Source organism: Gavia stellata, unplaced genomic scaffold (genome assembly GCF_030936135.1).
Source record: "Gavia stellata isolate bGavSte3 unplaced genomic scaffold, bGavSte3.hap2 HAP2_SCAFFOLD_96, whole genome shotgun sequence".
Lineage (NCBI taxonomy): Eukaryota > Metazoa > Chordata > Aves > Gaviiformes > Gaviidae > Gavia > Gavia stellata.
In genome coordinates, this window is record NW_026776563.1 from 89,316 (window position 1) to 102,371 (window position 13,056).

The following is a 13,056-nucleotide window of genomic DNA, read 5'->3' on the forward strand; positions in this document are numbered from 1 at the left end:
AGGGCTTTATGAGAATATGGGGGCAACCGGATCAAGGAGGATATATTACTTTTCCCCGAACAGCTGAAGAGGGGCTGAGATTTTTCATGATGCCGGTGAATTTGACTTTTATTTTGAACATGTCTAATGCCACCTCTGTTACATTTTTGGCAAAGAAGTGGACGACTGTAAACCCTGATAGCCAGGTACGATGGAAGGGTAAGCCACTGATGGGAGGTGACATCTATGAAACATGGAAGGAGCCTCCTAATTTGTCGAGGAATGCCACGTTAATGAATCTGCTCTGTGATGTTACCAGGCCATTGTTTAATGTAACGGTCCTGTCTCCAATAGAAGGATCAAACCCTTTGTTACGATGTGGCAATTTGTCTAGGGGTAATATTAATTTTGAAAACAGCAATTGTCAGTATCCATGTAGACCTTATCCGTGGGATCCGATGCTCCATCCTCTCCGGAAGCCTGATCCCTTTGAAGCCAACTATACCACAAAGTGGGAACCAAGTTGGCGCATCCAACTCCCCAAGAGAACATAAAGGTCTCCAAAAGATGGAACTAATCTGATCTGGGCCTGGTCTGGATCTACCACAACGCAACTGCCCCAAGACCCTCAATTCAAACCACCCATTAGGGGGGCACCCAGTCCTCTTTTTAACTGTACCAAGGTGATGACATGTGACACTGGACCTGGAGATCCTCCTGAAACATGGTTGATTAGTAGGCTCAGGACCCTGATCAGAGATACGTGCACCTGTTGGGGATATGCATCAAAAGGGTGGCAAAATCAAGATTCACCTTGTAACACCACCAATACCTCCTACATTCCCTCAGGCGGCATGCCACATACGCATTGTCCTATAAAGGGAACCCCCCGGAGACAGAGCCGCAAATAACTGTCGTAAGGTTTGCTGACCATTATAATTGCAAGGCAGCTGTATACACGGCTCCTCTGGAATTGGCTTGGGGATGTTCTGATGGAAAGTTTTATTCATAGTTAACATTGGAACAACGTGCGGGATTGAAGTGTGGTGTTGGAATCCCCTCTTTGTGTCCCTCTAGAGTATTTAGTTTCACATCCCACCACCACAGAACACACAGAGAACACAGTAATAACCCCACAGCACGGCCTGGGTGGGCGATACACGGAGTTGAGATACCTGACTGTTATACCCCAGGGATGGTAATTTCTTTAATGTTGGAAAACATGTTTATCCCGTATCACAGAATCACTAAGGTTGGAAAAGACCTGTAAGATCATCAAGTCCAACCATCAACTAACACCACCACCATTAAACCATGTCCCACAATGCCACGTCCACACGTTCCTTGAACGCCTTCAGTGAGGGTGACTCCACCACCTCCCTGGGCAGCCTGTTCCAATGCTTCACCACTCTCTCAGTAAAGTTTTTCCTAATATCCAGCCTAAACCTCCCCTGGCGCAACTTGAGGCCATTTCCTCTTGTCCTGTCACTAGTCACTTGGGAGAAGAGACCAACACCCACCTCACCACAACCCCCTTTCAGGTAGTTGTAGAGAGCGATGAGGTCTCCCCTCAGCCTCCTCTTCTCCAGACTGAACAACCCCAGTTCCCTCAGCCGCTCCTCACAAGACTTGTGCTCCAGACTCCTCACCAGCTCCGTCGCCCTTCTCTGGACACGCTCCAGCACCTCAACGTCCTTCTTGGAGTGAGGGGCCAAAAACTGAACACAGGATTTGAGGTGCGGCCTCACCAGCGCCAAGTACAGGGGCACAATCACCTCCCTGCTCCTGCTGGCCACACCATTTCTGATACAAGCCAGGATGCCTTCTTGGCCACCTGGGCACGCTGCCGGCTCACTTTCAGCCGGCTGTCAATCAACACCCAGGGGTCCTCTTCTGCGGGGGAGCTTTCCAGCCACTCGTCCCCAAGCCTGTAGCATTGCGTGGGTTTGTTGTGACCCCAGTGCAGGACCCGGCACTTGGCCTTGTTGAACCTCATACAATTGGCCTGGGCCCATCGATCCAGCCTGTCCAGATCCCTCTGCAGAGCCTTCCGACCCTCCTGCCCAACTTGGTGTGGTGTGCAAACTTGCTGAGGGAGCACTCACCTTACTCTTCCTTCTTCACACTTACTCTTCCTTCTTTACGCTGACTCTTCCTTCTTTTTCCTATTACCCCTTGTTTGAGAATTATATAACTATACAGGGAGTTAGGGATATTCTATCACTTTTGTCTGCAACTAATAAAGGATTTCTATTGACTCCCGGTCACTTGGTGTTAAGCTCGCCTTTATTTCTCCGCAGGGGATCACAAAACCAAAACAGACCTTGTCCTTTAACCCAGGGCTTTGGGACTCGGCTTGCGATAGAAGGTGCAGGTTTTCCTCTTGCCGTTCATCATGGCACTGAAGTTGATGAGCGAGGCAGGGTAAGTGCTGGACTTGCTGAACAGGGCTTTCGCTGTCACCCTTACTGGGATGATGGCGATGGTCTCGCCTCCTTCACAGATGCTGGGCTCAATCACCTGCAAACGGAGGAGGGGTTGGTAAATACAGCAGAGGACAGCCTCTCTCTCTGTCCCCTGATGCCACCCCATCTCTGTCCCCATCAGCTCACCCTCCCTGCTTAAAGGCCTCCTCCAGAGCCAGAGCTTCAGCTCTGCTTAGCAAGCATCACAAATGGTTTCTGAAAGACTTTATTGCATATGGATGAGAGAGGATTCCCCAACTAAAGCCTTCCTTCCTGAAGACACAGGTCCTGCTTACACTCCCAAGACACGGTGTGCTAACACCGCCTGGCCCAGGCAGCTCACCTGGCACTGCAGGATGGGTTTGTCCTCAATGTTCATTTCCATCTTGGGGTGGAAGAGCAGCTGGACCTGCACGGGGTGCCCGGAGGCAGTCAGCATGCCCTTCTGCGGCTGGAGAGTGAAGTGGGATGCCAAGTCGCCTATGTCGGTATCCATGGTTTCCAGCTTGAAACTGGGGTGAAAGGGAAGGAACAGACCTCTGCAGTTAAAAGTACCGGTGCCACCAGCACAGCCGGGACTTTGCATAGGACCATAAAAAGTAATACAAGGTAAAGGGTACAGCTCTGCTCGGGGAATCCCAGATCTTGACACAGACAGCAGACAATCAGCACTGCTGTAAGCTGACACCAAAGTTCTTCATTCCCTCCTTTCAAGAGTCTCATAAAGAGAAATGAGCTGACCCTCAAAGACGGCAATGAATCTCAGCAGTGAGGGGCTTACATTTCAGGGTCTCTCCTTCTGGTTCCTGCTGAGCTGTGAACAACTGCTGGTGCGTGGCTGGATGCTCTATTAAAATATTTGAGATTAGAGAGCCCAGGTTTTGTATTTACTTGCACCATGAGGTAGCCAGCATGGGAACAGGTTCTAACCATGGACAGAAGGAGAATGCAGGCCTGGGCAGGTGGTGGCACCATGCACTCAGGGACCAGGCAGCTGGACCCACCTGCACGCAATCTCGTACTTCCCTTGGTTCTTCAGAGTCAGCACTTGCTTTGCATCATCCAGGACCTTAAGCATCCCAAAATCCACGCTGCCACCTGCACCTGCAGAAAACCTGCAGAGAGAGGTAAGAAATGGTGAGTATTTGTGAGCTGCTGCAGACTACACCAGGTGACAAGATACAGATTTGGAGTTCTCAGGTGGCACAAACCCCTTCTCGGCAAGTTTCCCTTCTGGGAAGTTTTCTCTAGCTACTTTGCTGCCCCTTCCCTTACTCAGAGAATATCTGTAGGGTTTAGCAGCTAAGGAGCTCGCTTTCCATCTCCTTGCTTCCAAGCACAGATCCAACCACTCTATGTGCCATGCTGAGCCTTCAGGAGTTGCTAACTGCTTGTTCACATCACTGTTGTTTCAAAGCCCCCAAATCCATCTGCACATGAAGTTGCACACTTCAAAGTTTAGAGTTGGGAGACTCAAGGCTCTCTCTGTGCCCTGACAGTGCTTCACTCCACGCAGCTTGCAGGATACGTGCGTTACGTATCCGTGCCACGCTTGCATGGTACCCCATCCCGTCCCAAGTGCTTTGGTTGCCCACCTGCCAAGGCAATGCCATGCACCCGGACTACTTGGCTTCGGGGGGCATCCACTCACCTTTAGACATGCTGATGCTCAGAGCAACATCATAGGCCTCCGCAAGGATTTGGATATTTTCAATCTGAACGATCCCCAGCATGTTTTCTGCACCTGAAACCTGAGATGGCATGAAACAAACACTGCTTAGACCATTCTCCTCAATTCTTTTGCTAGACAACATACGAAGAGGCCTTGCCTCTGCCGGCTGCTTCCACCCTGGCCTCCCCTGCTTGACAAGCATCTGTGGACTCCCAAGCTTTCCTAACCTGTTCATCTCATGGGCTGACCCAGCGAGATTCTGACACAGTAAGAAACCCTGTCAGCCCACCTTGGCACTCCTCTAGCAGCAGTGTTGCTGCTAAAGTGCCCTGGGAAGCAAGGCGATGTTAGAGCAACCACAAGAAGTGTGAGGTGTCCCAGAGCATTGACGACCAACCCTCTCCTCTTCAACCACCCAGCACCCTCACTGAAACACAGCCCCTGAACCATGGGGAACAAAATCCCAGGCTGAGAGTTTGTTGCTCTATGTTAAGAGCCCCAGATGGACTCCAGGATGGCTGCAGGGAGCACGCCCAAGTCTGGACAACCAAACGACAGCATTCAACCATGCACAGCAGCAAATTTATGCACGGGCTCAGGATGAAGCCTTGTAACCCAGACGTAAGCCATGCAGAGGCAGCACCTCTTCCTGAGGTGCTGTACAGCAGTACATCTCTTCCAGACTCCACAGCATACTTGCCCCATGAAGCTCAGCTACAAGAGCACCCTAGGAGTCACCTAGTTTCCAAAGTGTTATCCTTCAGTGAGAGTCCCTTGCTGCTAAGGGCCTGGCCCTCAGCAATGCAGGTAGAAAGGAATCTCAAGAAGGCTCATCCTTTTGCCCTCTAGGCAGGGTACCCTTCAAGCACAGTCTCCCTCCCTAGGAGCACGGCGATCACTCTGCCCTGCTCTGCCAGGGAGGGCACAGTCCCCCTCACCTCTAGTCGGATCATCTTCTTAATGCTTAGAGCCTTCGTGGCCTTGAAATAGAGATGCACGCCAAACTCCGTGCGGGGAGCAACGATGCCCTCATCTTGTGACGCGGAGAATTCCTCGCCGAGGTTTTCCAGCCCACTGACCCGCCAGGCCACGGGCAGTGGGGCGCTGTTTTGCAGCACCAGGGTCTTGCTGTCCCTCCTGTAGAGACAAGAAGACACTCAGCACCGGTTGCTCAATGGTCGTGCTAGCCTTGCAACTGAATGCAACTTGGAGCAGCCCTAGCCATGCGTATGAAACCATACTTTAATTGTTTCTCTATGTCACAAGTCTGAGAGGTGAGGTCCTTGGGGGGCAGCTTGGTGTTACAACTGTATCCAACAGAAGGGACATAAGGAGGAACAACTGGACTGCTCTGCAACCAGCAGACAAGATACAAATGCATCGAGATGCCCATGGCACAGCATTGCTGGGGGGCTATGGAGCTCGTGGCTGTTACAGGATATCGAAGCCAGCGAGGAATGCTTGAGCGAGAGACTGGGAATTGCTGGGAGAAAAAGGGATGCTAGCCCAGCCAGCTGGGCAAAACCTCCCTGGCCTCTCCCTTGTCCCTGCCCCTCCCTTGTCCCTGCCCCAGACGCTTCTCAGGATCCTACAGACTTCATATGCAAGAGTGGATTCAGGGCCCACAGGAGCGAAGATGGCACCAGGCTGCAGTGAAGTGATGGAGGTGACACTGAAGTCCTCCTCCTGTTGCCACAACAGACATAAAATAGGGGAAGGGCTTTGCGTTATTACCTGTTCCACGTCTTTCTTCAGCGCCTTCCTCCTCCTCCTCCTCCTCTCCACATTCAACTTCAGAGTCCACCTTGCTGGACTGGCTTTCCTCAAAAATGGAGGAGGGAATGACTGAGTTATGGGATGACATGGTGTGAACAATCCCAGCAGAGTGCTTTCCTCCTTGGTCTGACACAGACTGGACATCTTCAAAGTTTGCTGAGGAGGAAGGACATGGGGAGGGAAGAAGAGGGTGAACATGGCCAAGCAACCTGCTCTTTGCCATTCGCCACTTTGCATGGCCACATGCAAAAGACAGAAAATTTTCCCAAAAAGCAAACTCCCAAGGCAGAGTTTCCCTGCCCAGGGAAGCCTGCCCAGGCTGTCTCTGCCCTCAGGAGAATTTTGAGCTTGTGCTTTTGTTGCCGGGAAGGAGCAAACACAAAAGAGCTAGTGATATTAGACCTGGGTCTACCGGCTGAAGAACTCATCCAGTCCTACTCCTTGTGGATGAGGGACACAAGGGGATAACCTGATTATTTCCCCAGTCCATGCTAGGCAGATACGAGCTTGCTTAGACTGCACTCAGGGCTGGCAGAGAATGCGCTTTCCAAGCCACAGACTTTCACCTGGGAATTCCTCCACCAAGCTGGGCAACAGGTGGCTGCTAAAAGCATGGGCTTTCCATGGAGAACGAGGTCATGGAGAGCTCAGGGGAGGTGGGCTGGACTCCCTGCTGTGTCCACACTCAGGACAGCCAATGCCAAACCCTCACCGTTGTCCTGGCCTGCTGGTTCCCCAGTCTTGTGCTTTGCCTGCTCATCCTGCAGTCTTTTCTGGTCCTGATAGTACTCCAGCACCTCTGGGGGCAGCTTCTCACCCGGGGCATGCGGAGGCAGCAAGAAGGCGTTGTGGCAATCATAGTCCTTGAGCATCCGCAGGATCTGTGTGCGTAGGGAAGAGAAACCATAGATGGGATGTGTTTCTTGACCTGCATCCCATGAACAGACTCCCCAGCCAACCTGTCTTCTCCCTCATTCCTTCCTCCCAACAGCACGGACTATCCAAGCCCCTCCACAGCCTGCCAGCCCAGCTGGCTAACCCTGAAATGCCACCAGGCTTTGCCCTGGGGACTGCCTCCATCTCCCCGGCACAAGCCTGGGAACGCTGGAGCCCTGTGGAGCTACGGGAACATGCACGTGCAGACCAGACCTTCCCTCTCACCTGCTCCTCAGCAAGGTACTGCTGGTCGAACTCCAGTGAGTAAAAGTCGATGGGGAACTCGCATGGGTTCTTCACCACCACCGTCCCCTCCGCCCCACAGCTGTACGGCAGCACCGCTCCCAGCTCGAGCACTGCGGGGCTCAACTCCAGCTGTGGCTCCAGCCCCTGCCCTGAGACCAGCAGCTGGAGGGGCTGGCTGCTCTGGCAAATGTTAACCTTCAGCTTGCTTCTGTAGGAATTCTGAAAAGAGAGAAGTGCAGAGAGCTCCTCCATGAAGTCCCAGGTGACAGGGCCTCAAATTCAACCCTTGCCCCAAGGTCAGGGATATTACCAGTACCTCTAAGGTGAATGGAAAACAGATAGTAACTTATAGCAGGGGCTACGGCACCTGCATGCTGGCTCTGAGTAATTGGGATGCATCCTGCTGTGAAGTGGAACTGCATATTTGGGGATCAGATGGATCTAAAACAGACTACCACATGTTTCCACCTAGTCAGTCACGAGGGAGCACAATGCTCATAAGAAAGGTCCTCATGGGTGGACTCAGCTCCCACAGGACTCAGGGGCTGCTTCACCTCCTTCTTCAGGGTTATGTTGCCCAGACACAGTCCTGGCAATGCTGCATCAGGGAAACGTCAGCTACATGAAGGAGGCAGAGGAGCTCTCACTGGCTAGAAATAAGGGTCTTCCTCTATGCTCAGGGCTTGGCTCTGGTTAAAGCCAGAGACAAGATGGTTACAGCCTGCAAGCACGCCCATCCAAGGAGGAAGATGAGGGGAAACAGGCAGATTTCCCCCCATGTGCTGAGAGAGAGCCACACCGCAGTGCCCTGATGCTCTCTGTGCCAGCTCCCCATTGGCATTTCAAAGCCCCTCTCAGAAGAGTGCGCTGCAGGGGAAACTGAGGCACCGTGGGTACGGGGCTTGCAGAAAGCTCCATGTGCAGGCAGACCTCATCTCCTCCTCCCTGTGCTGGGCTCTTGTTACCACACTGCCCTGCCACACCTCCTGGGGGTGACAACTGCCGATCTCACCTCTTCTGGGGGTGAAAGCCTGACTTGCACGTTGCAGTGCTGTCCTGGGCCCAGGGCTCCAGCCAAGGGCAGCACCTTGAAAACACAGGGCTTGGCCTTCGACTCCTGCAGCAGCTTCTGATGCACCCTCGCTGGCAAAGGTTTGTCCACCTGAGCACAAAAAACAATTGTGGGAGGTCTCCCTGGTCTGCGAGAACAGACCCTCAGGTCCTGCAGTGCTCCGAGATACTGTCACGGTGCTGAGAGCATCCACATTCAAACCAGCCGCGGCCACCACTGGTCTAGAACTGGAGGGAAGACACATAGGCAGGGCAGGCAGATGGGGAGGCACTGTCCTTGGAGGAGGAATGGGGGAAGATGGCAGACAAGTGAAGCACCAGCTAGTGAACAGGTCCAGGCGAACCCGATTTGCTCGGTACTCTCCAAAGCTTCCTCAACGAGCTGTAGCCCAAGTGCTCAGGCAGCCACAGGGGCAGAAAAGGCAAGAGAGGCAAAGAAAACCCAACCAAGAAGTTAGGCGCTACACATTGTCTGTGCTTTACCTTCTTAACAGGCTCATTCATGGTGATGAACCATTTACAGGGGACCTGGAGCTGATTGTGGAGCTGGGCGGTTTCTTCCTGGCACTGCCCACACTGGACAGCGGAGAACTCCAGTCTGTCCCTGGAGAGGCAGAGGGACGGCACAGTCACGTTGGCACGGAGGTGGACGTGAAACGTGGGGCCTCTTGCTGCCTAGTGAAGGACAGAGCATCCAGCTGAGAGCCCAAGTGACATCTACTGCTGTCCCCAACCTGCTGCCTGCCCCAAAAGGTGGTGCGGGCACAGGGAGGCAAGGGACCGTGAGGTACCTTGATGGGCAGGAGCACGTCCACGGCTCCCAGTGGCAGATTGGCACTTGGTGGGTTGAAGCACACTTCAAATGTCTTGGTCTTGCAGCAGGGCAGGTGCTTCACACGGTCCAGGTCTACGCTGAAACCTTGAACAGATGAAAATAAAGCAGCTGAGACACTCAAGCGACAGGAAATGTGTCACAAGCACGTTAAGGCCATACGGGTGTCCTGGCTGGTAGCTCTGTGAAGAAGAGGGCAGCTCTTTGCCTCTCTGGAGAAGCCTGCCACTCTTTCTCCCTTGCCACCGCTCAAGGAGAAAGGCTTTTCACAGCCAGAATCCAAGGTTCGCATGGTCAAAAGGAAACATAATAGCTGACGAGCACCAGTAATTCCTTTATCAGGCATCCCAGGGAAGGATGCGCAGACCTCTCCAAAGGAGAACTTCCAACTACGATTCCCACAGGCTGTGGTGCTCCCTGGAAAACAACTTAGAGGAGACACCTGACCATCCTTCAGACACAGCTAGTCACTGTCTGATGGCACTGCAGCCTTACCTCAAGGCCTGTTTCGCAAGCCTATTTTAATACACCAGAGGACCTCACAGGCTGTTTGCTCAATAAAGGCTGAACAGAAGTGCTGTGACATTATGAACTCTAAACCAAAGCACTTCCAAACCACCAAGGGGCCATCTGTTTGCAACGCAAACCCACTGCGTGCACAAAAACTCAGATGATGCTCACGGTAGCCAAGAGCAGAAGATGCTCAGAGGTGACCACAGTGATCAGCACATCCAGCCCCTGCAATCACGTGTTAGGGCAGCCACAGGCAGGCCAGGTCTCTGAGCACTGCTGGCCAGGACAACTCAGGCTCCAAAGCACCAAGCAGGGGGTACTAAGGAGGACAAAGCTATACAAACAAGCACTCAGAAAAACTCCCCATGTCCAGTGGCTTAAGTTAATCTGCCAGAGACAGCTCCTTCAAGCCCACGTGAAGTCTCCCCAGCACTGGTTACCTGTGTCACACAGGACATGTCCGTCGGTGTGAAAGGACACAGGGAACTGCTCGGTGTTGGTGATCTTCACGATGTGTGTGTGGATGTTCCTGAGAATGACATAGCCAAAGTCCAGGACATACTCCTCGGGCAGCTCAGCTCTGAAAGGAGGAGTAAGGAGCGCCCTTAAACCACAGCCTGGCTACGTTTCCAAGTGGATGGAAGATGCAAATAAAGTGGGTATTTCTGTATTTACTGCTGTAAAAACTCAACTCTAGCCAGTGAAACCCGAGCCTGACCACCTGGTAATAAGTCTCTGGTAAGTCACGGGGAGTGTAGGTCCAAGGCTTTTTCCGCTACCAGTGGGACCTTAACAAAAAATTCGTTTGTACTGCTCTGCAACCAGATCTGCCCCCAGAGGAGCACCGGTAAATGCAGTAATCCACACCTACAAGATTCATGGGAAGGTCCTTTGCCAGAGTAATCCCACTCACAAAAACACCTAAACAATCTGTTTTGCAGAGCCTCTTCCTCCTGAACTGGAGCCTACGGTGCCCATCCCTCCTCATGAAGGAGAAAAGGAAGGACAAGTTACTTAGGTAAGGCCTGCAGTCCCACCAGCACCCAAGCCACCTGATGTAGGGCTTGTCAAGGCTTTGTCAACCTGTGCCGTTCCCGGCTCTTTTTGCTTAGTGGGATCTGTTAGTTGGAACAAAGACGCCAGCTTTGAGCTGCCTCTTTCAGAGCTGGTCAGCAGGGATGCTGTCTGTGCTGTTTGGATGGGCTTGACGGTCAGCACTGGACCCCCTCAGCTCCAAGAACAGAACCCATCATCGGTGGGGAGCTGAGTCCCCAGCTATTCCCAGCTCTGCAGGCACAAGGAGCTCTCAGGAGCAGGGGTGTGCCAACGGGTGTTACCCTTGGGGTGCCTGGACATAGGGTACGGGAGTCCCCACTAACTTGAGAAGCCTCCGACGAGCACGCTGGTCAAAGGCAGTGTCCTCAGAGGGACCGGAAGCGAGAACTTTTTGCTGCTCCAGGGCGTGTTCCTCCATCAGCATCTGCTCCATTTGCATCTGCAGCCGAGTGTCGAACTGAGGAAAGCAACGACGGTGGCTGGTTAGCAAAGGCCCTTCCCAAGGGAGAGGCTTGTCTATGAAAGAGGATCCCACCCTGCTTTGTTGAGAGGGGCGATGGGGTCCTCCTGTCTCGCTGCTCAGTCTCTCTGACACCTCCTGCTCTCTTAGACAGGACCTTATCTGGGGGGAAATGAACTCCAGCATCTTTGCCTGTCCGGTCACTGTTATAAAAGCTGATCTGGCCAGACAAACAGACAGACAAGCCAGGAACCTTTCAGCACTCCAAGTATTTGCCTACCCCCAGCCACTGCCAAAGCAGCTTGGACAAAAGCTCTCTCCAAAACGGAACCACGACAAAGCTGGTGCCTCTTGGAGACAAACACTGACAGCACGGTCCCAGGGTGCAGTCAGGCTGCTGCTATGAAGCTCTGTAAACCTGTCAGGGCTTGGCGTGTGAGTCACAAACACCCCAGCGATGACCTGCATCTCCATTCACAGAGTACCATAAATTCAATCACATGAGCATGGTCTTCAGGATCTCTCCCTGGGGTAGTCCGGAAGCTGGTGCATCTACAGGAGGGACAACTACCAGAGGTGGGCAGCCCCCAGGGCAACGCTGAGCTGATGCGTGATCATGGCCAGATGCGGGCAGGGAGGTCCCAAGTGCCAGCAGGGCCCCGGGAAGCCTGCTGCAGGGTGCAAGGGGCCCAAGTGACACGGCAGGAGGGTGGCACGTGACAAACAGGGCAGCAGCCTTTCTCACCACGGTGCCCGAGTCGTTCGTGGGTGGCTCCACGGCCACAGCCTCCCCCAGAACCACTGCTTCGACCCTCTGGCTGTCTTCTTCCATCTTTGCTTTTGCCTCTGAGGATCCTCTCATACTGTTTGTTTCCTGAAGGAAGAAAACATCCACAAATAGAAGTGTGGGTGCAGCACCATGCCCACTTAAGCTGGGAAGTCCCACTCCCCCCATACTGGCCTCTCCCAGAAACAAACTCCTCGAGCAATCTATGCAAAATGGATGCTGCTACTCCTCTCTGAATCCTGATGTTCACTCCCACCCATCTTCCGCCCCACAGAGGAGCATCTCATCCCCTGCAATGCGATGCAAAGCCAACCCTGACAAAATCCCTGCCAGCCCGCATTACAGCTTTCCCAAGCTTTTCTGTCTAAGCATCATCTTTGCAGGCCACCAACAGATACGCTGGCAAGCTCTGCAGGATGGTTCCCGAGGCAAAGCCCACATGGGCTCGTCTGCTAGACACTCAGGAAGCAAGCAGAGGGTTGAGTGTTGGTCTGACAGCCCTGAAACCTCCAGGCTTGGTGGAGATGGGTGGGAGCTGCCCTATGGCCATATGATACGACATGGGGGAAAAAGCCGGGGACCTACCTGGGGAGCAGACAGGCAGTGCTCACCTTTGGTGTTCCTGGGCAGGTCCAAGTAGGTCCTGGGAAAGATCCCCTCTCCTTTGAGGGAGATTTCTTTCGGCTCCAGGTGACCCACTTGGACCTGGAAAGTCCTGCAAAAGACTCCCGGCACTCCTGGCAGGTAGTAGACCTTCAGCACTTGCTCCTTGCCTGGTCCAATGTAACCCTGCAGGGCACCAGAGAAGAGGGAGGGAATGCAAACCAAAGAGGGATTGGTGGAGGGATGGCTCAGACGATAGACACGCTGAGAAGAGAAGGCAGGTTCTCAAAGAGAAGAAAGCATCAGACAACATCGCCTTCTAGCTCTCTTCTATCCAAAAGCTCAAGTCTCCTACACCAGGATGCACTGTATCCTTCAGAGGGCCTGTAGGGATGCATTCTCACAGCACAGACTGCCCTGCACTCAGCATGAGCACACCTCTGCTAGCAAGAGCCAGACCAAATAAATAAAAGCTCTTTTACCAGCCGCTGTGGAAGATGAGTGAACTGCCTGCACTCTCAGCAGACCCAGCAGCTCCTCTCACAGCACGCCGGTGGTTCCCAGGCTGCTGTCGAAGGGCCTCACCCCTTATTAACGACCCCAACCAAACATCTCCTGCCTGTGCAGTTACACCAAGGGTGCACGAGCCTATCTGGACTC

General features: G+C 53.2%; 1 pseudogene; it reads right to left on the reverse strand.

Annotated features, from left to right (window-relative positions):
• Positions 1–2,310: 2,310 nt before the first annotated feature.
• The window catches only part of LOC132321120 (hydrocephalus-inducing protein homolog), a 75,013-nt pseudogene continuing 64,267 nt past the window's right edge, over positions 2,311–13,056 (reverse strand).